This window comes from Passer montanus, unplaced genomic scaffold (assembly GCF_014805655.1).
Source record: "Passer montanus isolate IOZ18808 unplaced genomic scaffold, ASM1480565v1 scaffold40, whole genome shotgun sequence".
Classification (NCBI taxonomy): domain Eukaryota; kingdom Metazoa; phylum Chordata; class Aves; order Passeriformes; family Passeridae; genus Passer; species Passer montanus.
In genome coordinates, this window is record NW_024368819.1 from 1,808,969 (window position 1) to 1,827,775 (window position 18,807).

Sequence of the window (18,807 nt, forward strand, 5' to 3'; positions counted from 1 at the left end):
GGGCCGGCGCCTCCGAGACCCCGGGGAGGGGCAGCGCCCGGCCCGGAGCCGCCTGCCGAGCGGGAGGTGGCCGGGGCGGGTCCCGGCTGGCCCCGGCGCCGCCAAGGTCGTTTCCCGCGGGAGGAAGGAGAGCGGGGCCGGGCCTGGTCCGGGGGAAGCCGGGGAGGCCCCGCTGGCGGCGGTGGAAAGGCTGGGGAGGGGGCTGGGAGAGGCTCGGCTTCCCTCGGGACACCGCGGTCTGGAAGCGGGAAGCTGCGGGTTGCCTGGGCTTGACAGGTGCCACGGCTCGAGGTCGCGGTTGGGTTTTGGTGCTGGCCGGTTTTTAGAGAACAAAGCACATGCCGGGAGCGGTGTCAGAATTTATCCAGGTGAATGGAAGGAAATGGGAGCAATAGCTCCGGCAGCGCAGTTCCCCTCTCCTGCTGCTGGGGGGGAGCTGACAGGTAGGAGCAGCCTCAGTGGTGTAAAAAAGCAACGCTGTTATCACAAATGATTAATATTTGAGGGATTTATTTTGGGCACGAGGAGGAAGTAATGCCCAGTAGGAGTTTCCAACAAACGCTGGAACCTTACCAACATTTTAATCCCCGTGAAGGAAACGAGATACTCAAATTGTGTTTCACCTCTTCATCTCTACGTACTAACTCTTACACTAAGACCTGCTTTTTGCAGTAAAAGCACAAAACAGCTGATAGACTTCTGTGAGATAATGAGAGAACAGAATAAGGGACCACACTGGTGTTTTCACAGGCTGAAAAAATACAATTTTGTTTCCTTTAAAAACTTGTTCCATCAACAGACTGCTATAAATACAGATTTTTTTTTTATTTTGACATCCACAGTAATTGAAGAGCGTAAAAATGGTAACCTGCAATAATTTGTTCGTGTTTTTCACTTCAGAAATGGTGGGACTAATTACAGTATTTTCCTGCTTGCTTTTATTGAAATCCAAGAGAGTTGGAGGGGAGAATTCAGAGTTCCTCATTTGAAGCAGGAATTGTTAAACCATACACCAAAAAAGGCTCTCAGATTTGTGTCTTAGCATCTAAGGCCCCATTCTGCCATCCTTGCCTTAGTGTCTTGCAAGAAATCCAGGATGGACAGTACAAAAATTGCTCTAATATGAAAGGGGAAGAAAATAAGACCATGAAAGCCATCCTGTCAGAATAAAAAAAGGAAAAAAAAAAAGACGGTGGGGGTAAGATTTTCTTTTCAGCTAATCATTGTGAATAATGAAGGATGTTTATAAGCGTAAAACCATTAAAGCCATCCTGTCAAAATAAAAAAAGGAAGAAAAAGAGACGGTGGGGATAAGATTTTCTTTTCAGCTAATCATTGTGAATAATGAAGGATGTTTATAAGCAACTCCCATCTTTGAATTGATAGCAAAAGCAGAGCATTTAGGATCTGTCATCTTTCCCACCCCCCCTTGCCATTAGCAAGAGGTTAAAATACTTGCAGGGTTCTGCAGCCTTCAGCAGTGCTCGCACTGACTCATGCTTGGAGGCTTCTGAATGCTGCACTAAAGAGGGCTTTGCATCAGGTCCTGTGCCATTTGGCAAACAGAATGAACAGGGAATTCACCATTCAATGACAGATGAAAAATAAAAAAACCCCACATATATATATACACACACACATACCCCTCTTCAAAGAGCTGAAAAGGGTGGGGATCTCAGGGCAGACATTGTCTTTTTGTGGCTGTGCCTTCTTTAGCAGCAATAATCTGACAGAATTGACACAGAAATTGAGCTCGTGAGGTAGGGCATGATGGCTTGTGTCTGGTGAGAGTCTAGAAGCAATCATCCCGTGCTGCTGTACAGCCTTCCACGGGGGGTTTGCACACCCTTCCAGGGACAGCAGCCCAGGGAATATTTCATCCCATCACAGCACTGCAGCTTTCCCAATGTGCAGCAGGGTTTTCACAGCCCTGGCAGGGAAGCAACAGTTCTGTGAAGCTTTTACTCTTAAAGTCTCAATTTCACAGCTACAGAGAGAGGTTTGGAAACGCAGCCTGCTGGCCAAAGGTGATTTCTCTCTGAGGTGGTTTGGTTTGGGTTTGGTTGTTGAGGATGGTGCTTGCTTCAGCTGAACAGAGCTAAGCTGCTCCTCAGTTAGACTGGGCTTAGAAGTTGCAGCACTTCTACCAAACTGCTCCAGGAGTGCTCACAGGTGAACGGGGGCCTCGTAGACAAGGATCAGCATTCCTGCCTTGGAGATCCAGCAGCTCTCCCCCTGTAATTGTGTGGGGTAGGACTGCAGGAAGTGTGTCATGGGTTTGGCTCTGGCTGCAGCTGGGAGAACCAAACCACAAAACGCAGAGCAAAGGGAGCTCGGGCAAGCAGCTCTGCTTGAGGTGTGCACTGTGCCTGAAGCTGGGGTAGGTCCCAGGGGCTTGGTGCAGATCTCCCACCCTTGTCAGCAGGGAGTAATTCCCCTGAAGCTCACGGGTCTGAAGTTTCAAAGCCTGAATCAATTCAGGGTCCGGCAAGATGGCCTGATCCATCCTTTTTCACATCTGTGCACATCCCAAGCAGTCAGAAATCCTTGATCCCATGCAGGTGCCCTGCTGACATAAGCTTCACTTTCAGCTGCATCTTCTAGGGAGCATCAGAAAGTGTCTATCATGTTGAGGGAAACAATTGCTAAAAATATTTGTTCTTCTGAGCATAATTGAGATTATTTTGTTGATAGTTTCACACAAAGACCTTTGGAGCCTGGCTTTTTTACTGCATCACAGCCATATACAAAATAAGATTGTTTAGTTAGTTATTGACCTTAGGGAATACCTTTAAAAACCTGCAAATACTCACTTTTAAGTGAATAAAAGCGGTGAATTTCCTCCATGTATGTTTGCTTTTTGAACACATTCCCATCAATTAGATTAGTGGCTAGAAATGTTTATGGAAAGATTTTTAAGCCCATTTTAGAGGGTATTCATGGAAAGCAAAATTTTTCTCAAAAACATAGTCATCTTACCAGGTGTTAATTTATATTCTGGGAATGTGAACCAGTATTACGTGTTTGATTTGTTCAGGATTTTAGCTCTGCTGTTTATCCAGTCTTCTCTCCTTTTCTGCCATGCTGATTCCTAGTCCTCTGCTGTGCCAGGCATGGAGAACTGAACATTTTATTCGTTCACTTCACACCTTCTGCATTTCCCTCTTCAACAGAGGGCTTCTTTCTTGAGCAACAGTGAAACTAAACCGCTATCACAAAGCAAACTTGGGGCCCTGGAATATAAAACCACTCCCTGCAATATTTAAATTCCTTTGAAAACCATCCTCTGCCACAGGCCTATAAACATTGTCCAGCTGCAATGAGTTTATTGATTCTTGGAAACCATCTGTATTTAGCAAAGAAATAACAATACTGTGTGCTGAAACAGAGATACTTGCCATTTTATAAATTTCATTTAGATATTGGGTGCTTCTGATCTACTACTCTGTGAAATAGAACTGGGAACAAAGGTATACCAGTGTAATATGCCTACTTTTAAAAAATGACATCTTTCTAAATAATTATGTGAAAAGTATTTGGTTTATTACAGGACAAACAATTTCTGTTGTTTGACAGATTGAGATTTAAGTTTAATGTCATTAACTACCATCACATAATTATGCTCATGTGCATTCTCCAAAAGTTTAGCATCACATTCCCAATCCCTTTGCTTTGCAAATGACCAGGAGAGAAGATCCAGAGCTCTTGTTGCAAGAAAACAGACCCTCCTTTATCTGAAGGCAAAATAATCTGCAATGTTTATCCCTAAATCATGCAATTTATACACATTTGGAAGCTGTTCTTCACCTTGGACTGTGTTCTTCTGTTGGTTATAATGTTTTCTATGTTTTCAGCTGTCCAGCGTGTGTCTCCCCACACAGCACTGCCAAACACCAACTTCTATAATTTTAAAACTCAAATTACTTCACTATTATCTTTTAAATGCTTCTGCTCACACAGCTTTATTGCCTGGTTTACAAACATTTACAACCGAATCCGTGAATGCATAACAGACTGAGTTGCTTGTATTATTCCACTACCAGAAGCCACATGACATTTAGCATATTAAAATACAATAGTGTTAAGTCCAAAGTTTGAACTGCAATTTAAATATAGAGTTTGTCCCCTGCACGTTTATTGTAGAAATTAGCAGAACTTCTAGGTATGTAGAGCTCTGAAATGCCTGATGGGTGCTTGTGTGCAAACTTCCCCAGCCACGTGTGCCACCTGCAGCATCTCAGCATTACCAATTGTCATCTGGCTGCAGCCCATCCAAGGGTGGTTTTTCCTGCTTAGGAATGGGGTGGCACAACTGCAGCACTGGCAAAAATACCATAAATGATAGTAGTGAATCAAGTACATTCCTCTGTTGCATGCCAAGGGTCAGGTACTTGTAGCAGGGTTGCTTTTGTGTGAGACATGAGAACAAGATTTACTTCTAGGAAACCCCTGGTGAGAAAATTTCACACACAAAAATCAGAGGAAACAAAGCTGTATGTGGACCAGAATGCTGAATTCAAGAGTAAGTTACATCTTATGAGGTTTTTGTCCAGCTCAAATTGGAAGTCCCTCAAAATCAGGATTTTATTGTAGAACTACCAGACATTTATTGTGAGTCATGACGACCTTACACATTGGTGCTGGCAGAAAATGAGGTGTAAATGAAAGGAACAATTTTAGTCATATGGCAAAAATGCTTTTGCATGTTAATTGTGCTGCAGAAAGGTCAAGGTTGGATCTTTGTCGGTGGAGGGACAATTTACTTTTATGGTTTATTAATGTGCGTCTCCAAAATTGAAGAAGTAGGAACTAAGGAATAGATCAAAATTTTCCTGTGCAGACTGTTGCTTCTGATCTGCTTTTAAAACAACCTCCCAGGGGCATCCTGCAATTTTATCCTGCTTATCCCACATTTCCAGGGTGACCATGCAGTTTTCAGGGCTAGAGCATCTCCAAGTTGAGAAGGATGCAGCAGTAAAGTGTCCCGGCTGTCATTTGTGGCAAGGGGAATCCATATGTACTGATTTGCCTCTGAAAATGTTCTGTAGGCTTTCAGCTCTGCAGAGAAGTAGCATGAGGAGAGAGGTCAGCAGGGTACATGGCTCTTCAGTACCACACCGTGCACCTTGCAGCATGGTCAGATGAGAAGGGGTGCTTTCCTTTTGCCAGGAGACTTCCCATCCCCTTCCCATCTCCTTGTTTTTGATCACTGGCAGCCTGCTCACTGTGGCAGACACAGCAAACACAGTTCTGTGAAGCTTCTAAAGAAGCTGCATAGAAGGAATAAGAATTTCCTTTCTCTTACCCGGTTTCCAGTCCCACACATCCCAGATGACCTGGTCATGACACAGCTGTGAATAAGACACCTATAGCAAGAGTCCCATTCACACTGAGGTTTAGAAATGGAATCAGAAAATTACAAAGGGACAAGCTTGTCGTGAAAAAGTAATTTTTGTTAAGATAGCTCTTGGTTCTGTGGCCAAATGTCAAGCACCATCTCCAGGTTCAAGTGAATTTCCTGTATCTTCATTTTGATGAGGTGTGGAATTACAGAACGGGTCAGATTGGAGAGGACCACAGTGATCAGATCCAACCTCCCTGCTCAGGCAGGGCCATCCCAGAGCACATGGCACAGGAGGGTGTCCAGATGCTTCTGGATTATCTCCAATGAGGGAGACTCCACCACCTCTGGGCAATCTGTCCCAGTCCTCGGGCACTGCACAGGGAAGTTCTTCCTCATGCTTAGGAGGAGCTTCCTGAGCCTCAGCTCCTGCCCCATTGTCCCACTGCCTCTTGTCCCATTGCCCAGCCCTGCTGAGCAGAGCCTGGTCCAGGCTCTGGCCCCTCCCTGCAGGCTCTGCAGACATTGGTGAGGCTCCTCTCAGTGTCTCTTCTCCAGGCTGAGCAGGCCCAGCTCCCCCAGCCTCTCCTCAGAGCTGAGGTGCTCCAGTCCCTTCATCATCTTTGTTTCTGCTGGACCAGGAGCTCAATGTCTCTTATACTGAGGAGCCCAGAACTGGACATGGTAAATGCTACAAATAATAATGAATTTGAAAAGCATAATGCTTTAACTTTGGTACCAGCTGTTTGCAGCTGGGTGTGCCATTCCTCTCCGAAGAGAAAGACCCTGGCCCAGTTTTTAGTCTGCCAGTGTTTCTGCGAGCCTCAGCCCCCTGGGGATGTGCCTGGAGCTGGTGCTGGCCATCCTGCCCTGCAGTGGGAGAGAGCCCTGGAGCCTGCAAGTCCACAGAGATAAGTGTGGAGCAGGGTGCCACACAAAAACTGACAGATAAAGTGATTTACTTAAGGATAAGACTGAGAAGACACCCCACCCCCTGATTGCTTTAGCCCTGAAGTGCTGATGGAGCTGCAAGTAAAGGAGCCTCTCAGGTGGGGCAATGGTTAATTCACTGAGAAAGCAGAAGAATAGCTTGCTCCAGATTTAATTCCCACAGTAGTCCTCTCTTACCTCTGTTGTAAACCTGAGGGCCTGCATGCAGGCGGAAAGTGTTTCTGTTAGAAATGCTTCTGACAATAAATATTGTGAAAATCAGCATTGTTTTGTTAAAAAAAAAGAATGGATGTGCACCTCCTGTGACCTCTATTTTTCACTTCACTGAAGTGATTATAGATGACTTTACTTCTCCATCAGTGCCTTTGCTGTGGACACTAGGCATTGTTTTTACCTCGCTGCCTGTATCCAGGTATACCGAACTTTTAACTCACATTTCCAAATGCCACCTCTGCCCCAAACTGGAGCAGACTGTGCTTTTGCAACAACAGCACTTTAAAACTTGCTGCTGTGGTTATCCATGCTGAAGGAGCACCCAGGGTCGATGTGTAGGTACAATTTCCATCCACAGCTCCGCTTAGTCCTCACTGACTCATCCACCAGCAGGGAACAGGGCAGGGGCTGGAGAGATGTGGGTGACAAGGGTGGGGACCATGGGTTTGTCCTTCACAGGATGAACGTGGGAGCTGAAGCCTGGCCCTGCAGTCAGGACAGCATCAGATGTCCTGGGCCAAAATAAGGGTCAGGGCTGAGCCTGGGTGTTTGAGAGAGACACCCAGGGAAGCTCCTGGCAGGACCCGGGGAAATCTGCCAGGCTCAATGGAGAGGTCTCCCCGTCTGTGGTGTGTATCCAGCCCTGCTGAGGGACAGCCAAGCCCATGCCAGGAACTGGAAAGTGAAACTGCGCAGAGAGAGGGGGGAAAAAAAAAAGGAAAAAAAGAAAAAGGCGAAACGGGAAAGAAATCCAGGCTGAAAAGAAGGAAAGAACACCAGAGTGAAAGGCCGGCATGCTGGAAATAATTTGTTCAGACTGAATCCACTAGCGGAGGGGCAGAAATTTTGCTGTGCTTGGGAATGTGGCGCTTGGACTCGCTGCTTTACTGACAGCATTTCTTGTGCTCCCCCTCCTGTGCTGAGCTGAGGCCAGCGAGTGAGAGGGAGGGAGGGAGGAGAAGCGAGGCCAAGAGCTTTCTGCGGTCGGTGGGGGGCTATAAATAGCCCGTGAAGTCTTCTAATACCGATGGGGTGCGTCAGCAGGGCCCTCCCGGCCCCGCTCTCTGTGCCAGCGGCAGCGGGGCCTGGCAGGGATGGAGCCGGGAGAGCGAGGCCGGGAGCTGCCCAGGGCCTTGGGCGCTGCCTGCCGCAGTGGGGCTGGAAAGGATCCACCCGTCCCTACGAGCTGCCTTGCCTCGCCCGGGTGTGGCAAAGCGTGTGCTGCTTCCTGCTCTTGCCACTGATAAATGCTCCTTGCTGGAATAAAAGGGTGTTCAAGGTCTGTGTCTCTCCTGGCCTGGACATTGGGAGGATTTCTGAAGTCCTGCTGTGCTGTCTGCTCCCCCACATCACTCCTCTCCCCGTAGTAAAAGGTCAGAGGAGGAAGACGAGGAGCTAAAGGTGGGCAAGATGCTCAGGCTGGTTCACTCAGTGACCCCTCCTCTGCAGGTTTAATGCTGCTCTCAAAGCTGACTAAAGGCAACAGTCTCAGGGATGCTAGCGAGCATTTCTAGCCCAAATTTCCCATCACTGTCACCATCACTCCACAGCAGTGGAGACAACCCTGCCTGGTCCTTTTAAACCATTGCTGTCTGAACCAGGTTCAGGACTGGAGTGATAGAGGACCTGGCCCTTGCTTTCCTGAGCTCCTGCTCTCAACTCCATAGCAGCAAGCTGTGGTAAAGCACTTCTTCCACAGAACTTGTATCTAAGACAGTATAAGATGCTTGCATAATCATGGAGATGAATTTTTATACTGAGTAAAATGAGACTCCACTTCCCCCCCTTTTTTTCCCCTGTTTGTTTTTGTTTGTTTATTTTTGGGTTTTTTTGCAACAATGCTGTATTTTCTGAGCATCTTACCTGCTTCATACCAGTCATTTCTCCATCTCTTTTGTATTCCTTAGTTCCTCCTTGGAAGGTTTGGCAAACTTGGAGGCAATTTGATGTATATTTGAAGGAGCCCAGTTAGTGGAGTTCTCCTTATCTTTTCTTAACTTCCTAAAATTTCAGAGACCCACAATGTCACTGATAAAAGGATGAGGATGGACTAGCCAAATCTCATTGCTTCCCACCCATTTCCAAAATAAATTCTTAATTATGGGACATTGTTAGTGTGTCTCACAACAATCCAATGGAAAGAAGCTGAGTAACCTACTGACAAATTCTTCTTATATGGGTCAATTTGGTGAAAATCAACATGTTAAGCAGAAGATGCCAGGTCACAGGCAGGCAGACACAGGTCTTTCTCATTAGCCAACGCCTTGAGATGTACTTCTTTCCAAGGAAGGTGGTGATTTCTCCCAGATTTGGGGCTCTCCGTGGGGGCCAAAAATGCCACATAAATGTAAAGTGGAGGAACCATCTCTCTGTGACATCACGCTGCACTCAGCAACTTGAGACCCCTTCAGGCATCCTATTTTCCTAAATTCCCTGAAGATCTGAAGCTCTGGAGCAGTGTGGAGTTGGCTAAGAGCAGCCTCTGCAGGAGGAGGTGCAGTTTTCTGTGGATATTTCAATAGCCAGCAGGTTTACTGGTGTCCTGGGGTGACTTTATGATTTTTGTATTCCCATTCATCTGTTTAGCCCAGAAATAAGTTTTGCACCTTTAAGACTGGTTCCGAGAGGGAAGGAGAGAAGAATGTGGAGTTTGTTATCAGGAGCTGCCCCTGCTCCCCCACATCCTCTCCTGGACTGTGCTGTCTGCGGATGGACAGACAGTGGGACAGAGCTCTCCTTTGCTGTTAGTTGGTTTTTAGCCAGCTGAGGCAGAGAGGTTCCCTGGACTGTGGTTTTTCTTTTACTTGGAGCTGTTCAAACGTGCTCTGGACTGAACCCCCAGCAGAGCACCAGCAGCTCCACCTGTGGCCACCGGGCCGGGCCTGGGCTGTGGCATTTCCAGAGCCAGAGGGAATGATCAGAGACTGAGTGAGCCGAGCTACAACCATGAAAAGGACTTTCTGAGTTTGTCATCTCTTCAGAGCAGCAAGAGGTTTTATTGTTTAATATTGTTAATTTTTTTTGTGCTGGTGATGCTTTGCCTGTTAAATAAACAGGTTTTTTCCACTTTTCTCCAAGGAAATCTTGTCCCAAACCAGTTGGGGAGCTGCCACTTGAATATGCTTTCTAGAGGAATCCCTTTGGAGCTTTTCTCCCAAATTTGCCCTAAACCAGGACAACCAGCACAAAGCCCAGGACAAAAAGGGGATGATGATGTTGTGGTTAATCTTTTTGGTATCAGTGGAGATCAGTGGCACATAAGGAACAGCCCGTGGTGGGCTTTGCTCTCTCAGGGGACATGGCAGTGCTTGCAGCAAGTGATAAAATGTCACTGAGAGAGAGCAGGACCATCTCCACGTAGGAACAGGTCACTTGAAGCTGGGTCACTCCAAGCATCACTGCGTCTGAAAGCTTCAAAACACTTATTGTTGAGAGCATTTTAAAAGGATGGATGCAGGAAGAACTAGCAATCCTGCCTCCCCCTCCAAAAGAAACCACCCTAAAATCCAGTGAATAAAATACTTTACATCAAGCTTCTGTCTAGTCTGACTTTTAAGAGGAGACAATGGAGTTAGAAGCAATCAATAAATAACTATAACAATATTATCTAATATAAAATGTAAATATAATAAATTGTGCACTGAATGTTGTAGGTGGGCTCACCCTTAGATGTGCTCTTCTGTTTCCCATTCCACCCAAGCCGTGTTCTGAACAGGTTGCAACAGCCTGGGGTGGACACAGCAGTGACCTGCCCTGTTTTCTTTACACCAGAAAAATCCCACCCCTGAGGATGTGATGTCTTGGGTGCCCATGTCCTGCTGCTCACTCCATCATGCCAGAAGTCACTCCATCATTCTGCTTTTCCTGTTCTGCCTGCTCTCAGCAAAACCCAGCTGGAGCAGGAGCAGCCTCCCAGGCAGACCTGTCTCAGCCCACAGGAAACCTCAAACCCTGTTTCCCCGTCTCACAACAGCCACCTCCATGTCTTTATCAATCTGAATAAATTTGGGTATGTATATTTTTTTTCACAGGGAAAATAAAATGTGACTTAAAAGAGGTTTAAAACATTTTTTTTTCCTAACAATGAGGTCCACACTGACAGCAGGATGATACCAGCTGGGATCTACCTTTCTGATCTGAAATCATGAGGATTACTCACATGTCTAAAAATAAGCCTATGCTGAAATTCCCTTGTTGGATTAAGATCTAAACCCTGCAATTGTCACTTTTCCCACCAGTGTCAGTGGCTTAACTAAATATACTGTCCACATTGCTGCCTGACATTCCCAGATTGTTTCTCTTTCCCCTTTCACTGGAACTTCTCTATGTTTCTGTAAGTTTATTTTACTTTTTGGTTGCTTGCTTGTTCTTTTCACCAATTCATCACCTTTCCTGCTGCATTCCTTTTCCCAGCCATATATGATCTCCCATTCTAGCCTTTCCATTTCTTCTCCAAGGTTTGCCACCCACTGCTTCAAACTTGGGAGAAGATATCCAAACTACAAATTCCTGCAAGTGGTGGGAAAAGTATATACAAATTTACACTGGATTTGTGTCTCTTCCATGCAAGAAAGGGTAGAAGTGCTCCCAGGGTTGGGCCAATTTGCTGGTAGGGACACTGTGATGTCTAATAAGAGTTGTGCTGACACAAAGTCATTTCCAGGTGGCACACAGTCTTTTGGATCACTCTGATGAAAAAAGTGGACTCATGGTTTAGTCACATGTAGAGAAGCAACCAAGAGCAGGCATGGGGAAAAGGCAAGGACTTCATGTGAGTCCAGCGTTTTATTCTGTGCTTTGAAGTAAAAAAGTTCACAAAGAAGTTTTTAAGCTCTTAAATTGCGTGGAGTTTGACAGCATCCATGTGTGAGGAGGACATTAGACACTCTTGAAGAACAATTACCTCTATAGCTGCTTGACCTGGGAGTAAACCTTCTCACACAGGAGAAGTGAAGTCACAAATGCCATTTCTCATAATGCAGTGTAAGCTCCCCCTATCCTTGCTTACAACAAATAGCCCTCTCTGTCCAGAAGGAAGTAATTTTCCCTCTCTGAGCTGTTTTTTTTTGTTCCTCCTGGCCTTCCTCACCACTGCATTGATCAGTGTCTCAAAGAGATCTTAATTTGAGAATTTTCCTAATGCACAATGTGTGCAAGATTAAGCTTTTTTCAAGGATTTGCTGGTACAAAAGAAATATATTTCACAATAAGAAGCACAATTGCCATTCTAAATATCAAAGCACAATGATACACACTTTGTAGTTCTGCTCCAAAGAACACTTTTGTTTCAAATTCCCTCTTTTCAGGAGCTGCTTCTTCTGAAATTTCTCACTGTTGTTAAGTAGCCCAAAGGGGGATTTTGTGCGTGTGCGTGTGTGCATGGGAAGTTTGGCATAATTCATTCAGGATATTGAAGTAATGGGGTTATTCTAAGCATGAAACGAGCTAATTTTCATGCCTTTTGGAAGCTGTTCTCTTGTTTGCCTAATGTCAAACTGTTTCCCTTTTGAAGGCCTACTCCTGTAGGTTGCAGCTGACGTGGCTGGTCTGCCCAGGGCAGCAAAGCTGACCCCTGGGACTGGCCCTGGCGTGGGCACCAGGCTCTTGCCCATCACCTGGGGTAAATCCTTTCAGTGTGAGCACAAGCCATGGGTTGGGCCAAAGGAAACCACAGCCTGCAGTCTCCTCACTCACTCCTCCCAGCAAGACCACTCCATCACCTGTAAGTCTCGTGGTACCTCCCAAAAAAGACAAGAGTGTCACTCAAATTTGGGAGGTGCTGGAAGCAAACTTTCCAGGCTCATTGCCTCACTGGGCTGAGTGAAGTGTGGTTTAAACCTCACTGCACTCAGACCCTCATCTCCTCACCAAAAAGAGGACACAAGAAGCAGCACCTGCTCTTACACATCCTCCAGTCCATCCCACTTCCCTCGTGTTAGTCCCATTAACCACAGGTTAGATGCTTTGAGTGTATTTAGAGGTCTGGAAGTGAATGATGCCTAAAATCCCACTGACAGCACAGGAGGCTGGGTGCTGAACTGGTTTAGATGCTTTCAGACCTTCCCATTCCACAGCAAACTTCTGCCAAGCTCCTACTTGTGTCTTCAGGGATGAAATTGGGAGGTTGACCTGTGAGCATGCACGCTGTGCTTATCTGCCTTTGCTGAAAGCCTTTGAAATCCTTTCCCTCAATTTGATAAGACAACAATTTACAACTGACTTATGCCACATCCCAGTCCTTCTCACTGTTATCCTGACAGTACAAGTGCAGTGTGCATGATTCTGGTGGTGATTTATAACACCCATAAACACTGCTCCTACCTCAGCCAAGCCCTGCAGCCGCCCCACAGCCCCTATGATGCTGTTATTATGGATATGTAGAACACATATGACAAGAGACACTCAGGGATTTGGGGAGGCCAGACCCCCAAATTCCAGCGTGATGGGAGCTGCATGTTGTGCCAGGCAGAGGAGGGACGAAGGTTTGCCAAGGGAGGTTTCATTTCACCTCAGAGCTGTCCCCATGCTGCAGCTGGCAGGGGACCAGTGCAGCTCCTGGCATCCTTTCTCACCATTTCAGGGTGGCTCTGATTTATGCTTGGCTCCAGTGGCCCTCCAAGGGCTGTCCCATCCAGTGGGACATCCCTCATCTTCTGGCCATCTCCCACGATTTCTACCCAAGCCTGGTTTTGGGCAGAGAAATAAGGATTACTCTGCTTAAACTTGGCATATGTCGAGATCCCAGTTATACAGGAGACTGTAAGTTTTATGGCAGACAAAATATTTGTGTGACATGTGAATTAATCAATAAAACAGCTATTGGTAGTGGAACTGAGCATGTATGTGCCTGGCAGCTGAGAAGGTGCATTCCCAACCCCCGGAGCTTCCAAAACAAAAGGGATTACCACTGAAAATTTAATTCCAAACTGTGAAATGACAACCAGAAGAAAGGCTTTTGTTTTCCATCTCCTTTTTTTTTTTTTTTCTTGAACTGAACAGTACCTAACTGTTTAACATGCAGGGAAGGATTATTTATGTAGGGCTCTTGTGTAGGTAAAGCGCCACGTCCTTGGCCCTCTGCCCACGTAGCTCAGCGCGGGATCTCTTGTTACAAATTGCAGCTGTGTAACATAACAGGAAACGTGAGGCTTTAAGTTATTCCACTGGAAAGATTAATTATTTGGAAAATAGTTATGCAGCAGCTTTGTGTATTTTTGGAGCAAAGGTGACCAGCACCATCTTAAATATAAAGAAAGAAAGTTGCTGGGAAAAGAAAAAGAGGAGCTCTGGGGAGTGAAAGAGTTTTGGGACAATTTTATTTTTATTTTTTTAAGGTAGTGTTTGAAATGTTTGCTATCATGGAAGGAACAAAGCTGAGCTCCACAAAGGACAGGCCTGGCAGGGTGAGGGTGAAGGAGGAAGGGGATCTGTTGGATTCAGCTGGACCTTGACCCTTCCCATCCAAAATCTCACCCATCTACTTGGGAGGAATTACGGGAATCCTGCAGACAGGGGAGATGGATGAGAAGTGAGTTTGGAGGCACAGGCCCAGCATGGCAGGTCATGGTATCCCCAAAATATGCTGGAACAGCCTGTGGTAAGACACCATACTCTGGGGAGCCTCTTCCCTCCGGGCAAGCACTCTTGAAAAGGCAAACATGGTGTCTGGAGGGGAATTTTTTCCATGGGGCAGGGGATGGAGTGACAAGTGACTGTTCCCCTTATGCAGCACAAGTAAGGCTACACCTCAAACCCTGTCTGTCTTCAGTTTTGGAGCCCTCGCTACAAGAAAGACATTGAGGTCCTGGACCACATCCAGAGAAGGTCACTAAAGCTGGGAAAGGGTCTGCAGAAGCTTCTAGAGAAGCACTGGAATAGGCTGCCTTGGGAAGTGGTGGAGTCACTATCCCTGGAGGTATTTAAAAGATGTGTGGATGTGGCACCTGGGGACATGGTTCAGTGGTGGCCTTGGCTGTGCTGCCTTAATGACTGGATGTGATGACCTTAAAGCCCTGTTCCAGCCTAAAGAAGCCCACAGTTCTGTGTGAGTCCCTCAGCCTTCCCTGGGCAGCTGTGAGCTTCTCTACAGAGCCACACTCCCAGGATTTTAATTTGCTCCTCTGCACGTGAGTGATGGCCCCAATTAAAGGAAAGCACTCCAAGAGCCAGCTCACTGCAGTGCCTGGGCATGGGTGACAGCCAAGTCCTCCCAGAGCCTCTGCAGATGCTTCCCAGTCACTTCAGAGAGATCTGTGGCCAGAGCAAAATATCTCCCTGATTAGGATTCCTCTTTGATCCAAATGTGCTTAAATGCTGGAGCCCTCTGGAGGCATGTGGTTTGGACAAAGACGTGGTAGTTATTTTTAGGCAGCACAATGCACCTTTTAGTAAAGTTTTTCCACTCAGACACTTACTGCATGGCCATTTTGCAAGAGCAGCTATTCCAGAGCTAGCTTTGAGCTACCCTGGTCTCCTGGGGCTGTTGCCCACTGCAGTGACAGGGACCTGGTGGTCCCTCCCTGTTTGCTCAGCTACAGCTGCTGAAATTAAAGCCCAGAGGCAGAAACCCTTCTGCATGAACATCTCAATGGGTTTGGGGATGAAACTCATGATAAGTGTGACTTTTGGCCTGGCAGTTGTGCCCTTGGATCTCTCTCATGTCCTGCAGGCAGAAGGAGCAGGAAAGAAGTGCCCCAGGAGCAACAAGATGTAGAATCCAAACCATGTCCATCATCCCTCCTTCCATCAGTAGGCTGGGGAACACTTTTCAAAGCAGCCCATTTTTCACAGTCCCTTCTGGGAAAAGGACAATTAATAATAGAAAGAAGATGCATTCAAGGTGTTATTGTCTCATAACTTATGCAGGACAGTCCATTATTTTTAATTTTTATGTTTCAGGTCCTGGCAAAGTAGAGCATCAGTTTAAGAAGGGGAGTAAAGAAAATTTCCTATAAAATCAAGAATGTTTCTTACGTAAGTAGCAAACCAAACAGAGAGAGCAGTCTCTTAACTTTCCAGGTTTTTTATTTCTGCCTCATTTGCTGCTACCCCAGACTAACCAAAATCTCCATGTTTGTCTAATATAAAACCCCATATTTTTGCAAAAGTCTTCAAGCCACAGTAGTTTAGCTCTACCACAATAATTTGACATTCTACTATAGCAAATGTTACTATATGAAACAAAACACTGTATATTTAAGGGGGAAAAAAGAGGAGGAAATTATTTAATTTAATGTAGTAATTTCAATGCATTTGATAGAAGACAGGAGGCATATTTTTCACCAGTCAAAAAATAACACCAGTCAAAGGCTACTTTCTTCACTGCATTTGCACCTCATGTGGCTGTTGGCTCTTCTATACCCATAAATGCACTCCCAAAGCAGACACCACAAAATTCTTCTTGTCTGGGACCTGAAGAATCCCACCCTGCCCCATAGCCCACATCACCTGAGTGATGCCTGGACAAATCATCTCTGGTATCACCACAGCACAAGTGAATTACAAGTCAGTTCTAAGCTGCCTTGCATATCATTGCATACCACTAAGCTGTCTGAGATGTCCATGGGCATTCCAATGGAAAGAAAGTCCTGGAGAACACCACCGTGCCAAGCTGTAACTCCTGCTGGGAGAAATGTCTCTTCTGTCTTCTGGGCCATTGACTCCAGGGACAACCCAGGATGACAAAACTCCTTATTTGGGTTTTTCAGAGAACTGCTTGAAGCTGGGTGAGACAGACAGAAGGCAAAAGTGAGGTGTGTGGGGGAAATGTCAGCGCACAAACCTTTTCCGAGGAAAAAAGAAGCCACTGTGCCCAGCAGAAATGTGGTTAGGTCTGAGGCTAGCAAAGGCTGCAGCTGAGAAACAAAGACAGCATAGATAAGCTGAGAAGCTTTCAAGAAAACAGGTCTTTTGGGCAAAGCAACCAACCTTCTACATTCACAAGTCACCTGGAGACAGAAGGTGCCTGGAAGAGCAAGCTTTTAGTGCCAGCTCACCAACAACCTGATCGCACAACCAGAATTGACACCAGAGAGGTTGGTTGACACAATGGTCTTTGGAGTTTGCCAAAGAGCCAGATACTCCTTGCCATGGGGGAATTGTCTTCCTCACCCTGGCACCTGGGTCCTGTAGCTGCCTGTAAAAGAAGGGGACAGGCACATTGTGCAGGGGGGCAGGTGGAACATTGTGCAGGGGGCAGGTGGCACATTGCAATGGCTTTTTCAAATAATTACCAAGAAGAAGTATTACAACAATTTTTGGCTGAAACAATACAAATAAACACTGTGGACAAGTTCTGTGAGTGTGGCTTAGGGAATCACTGAAATTAGTATTTATCTCTTGATATTTCAGAGTGCTGGGGCAGATGATTTCAGGAATAAAGGATTATTTGGCACTACTGCAATGGCTTTTTCAAACAATTACCAAGAAGAAGTATTACGACAATTTTTTGGCTGAAACAATACAAATAAACACCGTGGACAAGTTCTGTGAGCATGGCTTAGGGAATCACTGAAATTAGTATTTATCTCTTGATATTTCAGAGTGCTGGGGCAGATGATTTCAGGAATAAAGGATTATTTGGCACTATAGCCCTACTTCTGGTACTGTGCAAAGAGCAGATCCTTAAGTGAGCAGGCAGGCAGGCTCTGAGTTATCCTGTGCCCACTCACACTGATTCATACCCTAAGGGTAGAACACCAGGCTCTTGCTACCCTTCCTGCAGGGCTGGGCATTTCAGAAACCACAAAAGAACAAGCAAAGGGCTTCAAAAATAAGACAGAAAAATAGTGACTCTCTTCATACACCATTCGAGCAGTAAACAAAATGTTTGTAGTAGAGGCTGTTCCAAATCTGGCATCTCAGTTATGTGCTGGGGTCAGACTGCTGCCTTCATAAATCTCTGTGGGGTCCTTCCCTTGAGCAGGGTGTTTTCCAGGTGAGAAAAGCAGTGTGAGCACAGGAACCAAGGCTCCAGGTGCAAATCCCTTCCTGATGAGGGAGGCTTATCTGCTGCAGGCCCCATCTGGGCAGAAATTACACCAGCCTCAATGGTCCCCACCCTGGGTCTGAGGGTTTCCAGCCAGTCCTTCCTGCCTTTGCTTGGCTGCTGCTCCCCCACCATCCCATTCTGGCCCTTGCTGATCTCCCCGGAGCTCAGAAGAGGCAATGGGAAGGTCTTAAGGAGAGAAGTCTGGAAAAACCAGGGATGCTTCCTAAAACCCTGGCTTGTGTGACATCCATCTGCTCAGAGCACACATTAGTGGGTTGTTTTTTCTAAATTGAAAGCTGTGATAAACTCAGCTGCTGCCGGCTCCATCTTTATCCTTCGGAGTTAATTGGCTGGGATGAAAGGGGCTATTCCCACTTCACAGATAACTCCTGGCCTGCATGCTGGGGCAGACCTCTGCATCCTACTGTAACAGACCCCGGGCCTTTTTTATTTTCCCAGAGCTGCCAGGGGAGCAGGGAGGGGGTGCGAGTGGCGCTGGGCATCCTCGGGATCAGCTTGGAGCACACGTGGTGGCCCTGCTCGGCTCCCGAGCACTGCTGGGATCATGGTGGAGCCTGGGAGCCCTCTGAGCCACCAACAGCAGCAATTAAGTGTAATTATCTAAGGGGAGTGTGTGTTACATGGAAACACAGTCCTGCCATGAGTGCTGATGTTCAGAGGTAAACACAGAGCTGAGTGGGGATGTTAAAGTCAACTTCAATGAATTTTTAATTTTTTTTTGTTTCATTTTCATGCTCACTGTTACAGGGCTGAGCCTTAGGGGGTTGATTTCTTTACAGAGGCAGTGTTCACGTGTTTGAGGTTCACCCCACTGTCCACCACATGCAGTAATGATGATGACCTCAGCAAATCCTGCCCATGGGGGGATTGGTGAGACACTGCCATGAGGAAGTGAGAAATCTCAGGAGCTCTCAGTGCGTAGAAATTAGGGTGGAGAAGGTGGGGTGAGCATCCAAACAATAGGTGAAGATGGGTCCTGAAAACTGGGAGTTCCCCATTTTATGGTTTCTGTGTGGTTTCAGTCACCTTGATGGGACTGAGCAGGAAAGGTAAAACAATGACCTAGATAACATTGCCGGGCAAAACAAAGGACAAGATGTTTATTGGGGAGTAGCTCCTGGCTGGCTCCACTCAGGCTGCAAAGCATTTACTCTTCTCAAGACTAAATCTGAGATTAAAAGGAAGAACTACTCAAACATTAAAGGACCCCAGGGCCCAGACAGGGCTTGGAAGGAGGGAGTGGAGAGGCTGTGGAGCCATGCCCACTGAGGAGAGCAGCCACCTCTTTGGA

The 18,807-nt window shown here is 46.4% G+C and overlaps 1 long non-coding RNA gene across 2 annotated transcripts in view; it reads left to right on the forward strand.

Annotated features, from left to right (window-relative positions):
* Nucleotides 1-18,807, forward strand: part of LOC120506805 — a 48,795-nt gene that overhangs the window by 2,248 nt on the left and 27,740 nt on the right. For both annotated transcript variants that reach the window (XR_005628605.1, XR_005628604.1), the window contains exon 2: nucleotides 15,404-15,478. This is a non-coding gene — a long non-coding RNA (uncharacterized LOC120506805). The remainder of the gene's footprint in view (nucleotides 1-15,403; nucleotides 15,479-18,807) is intronic.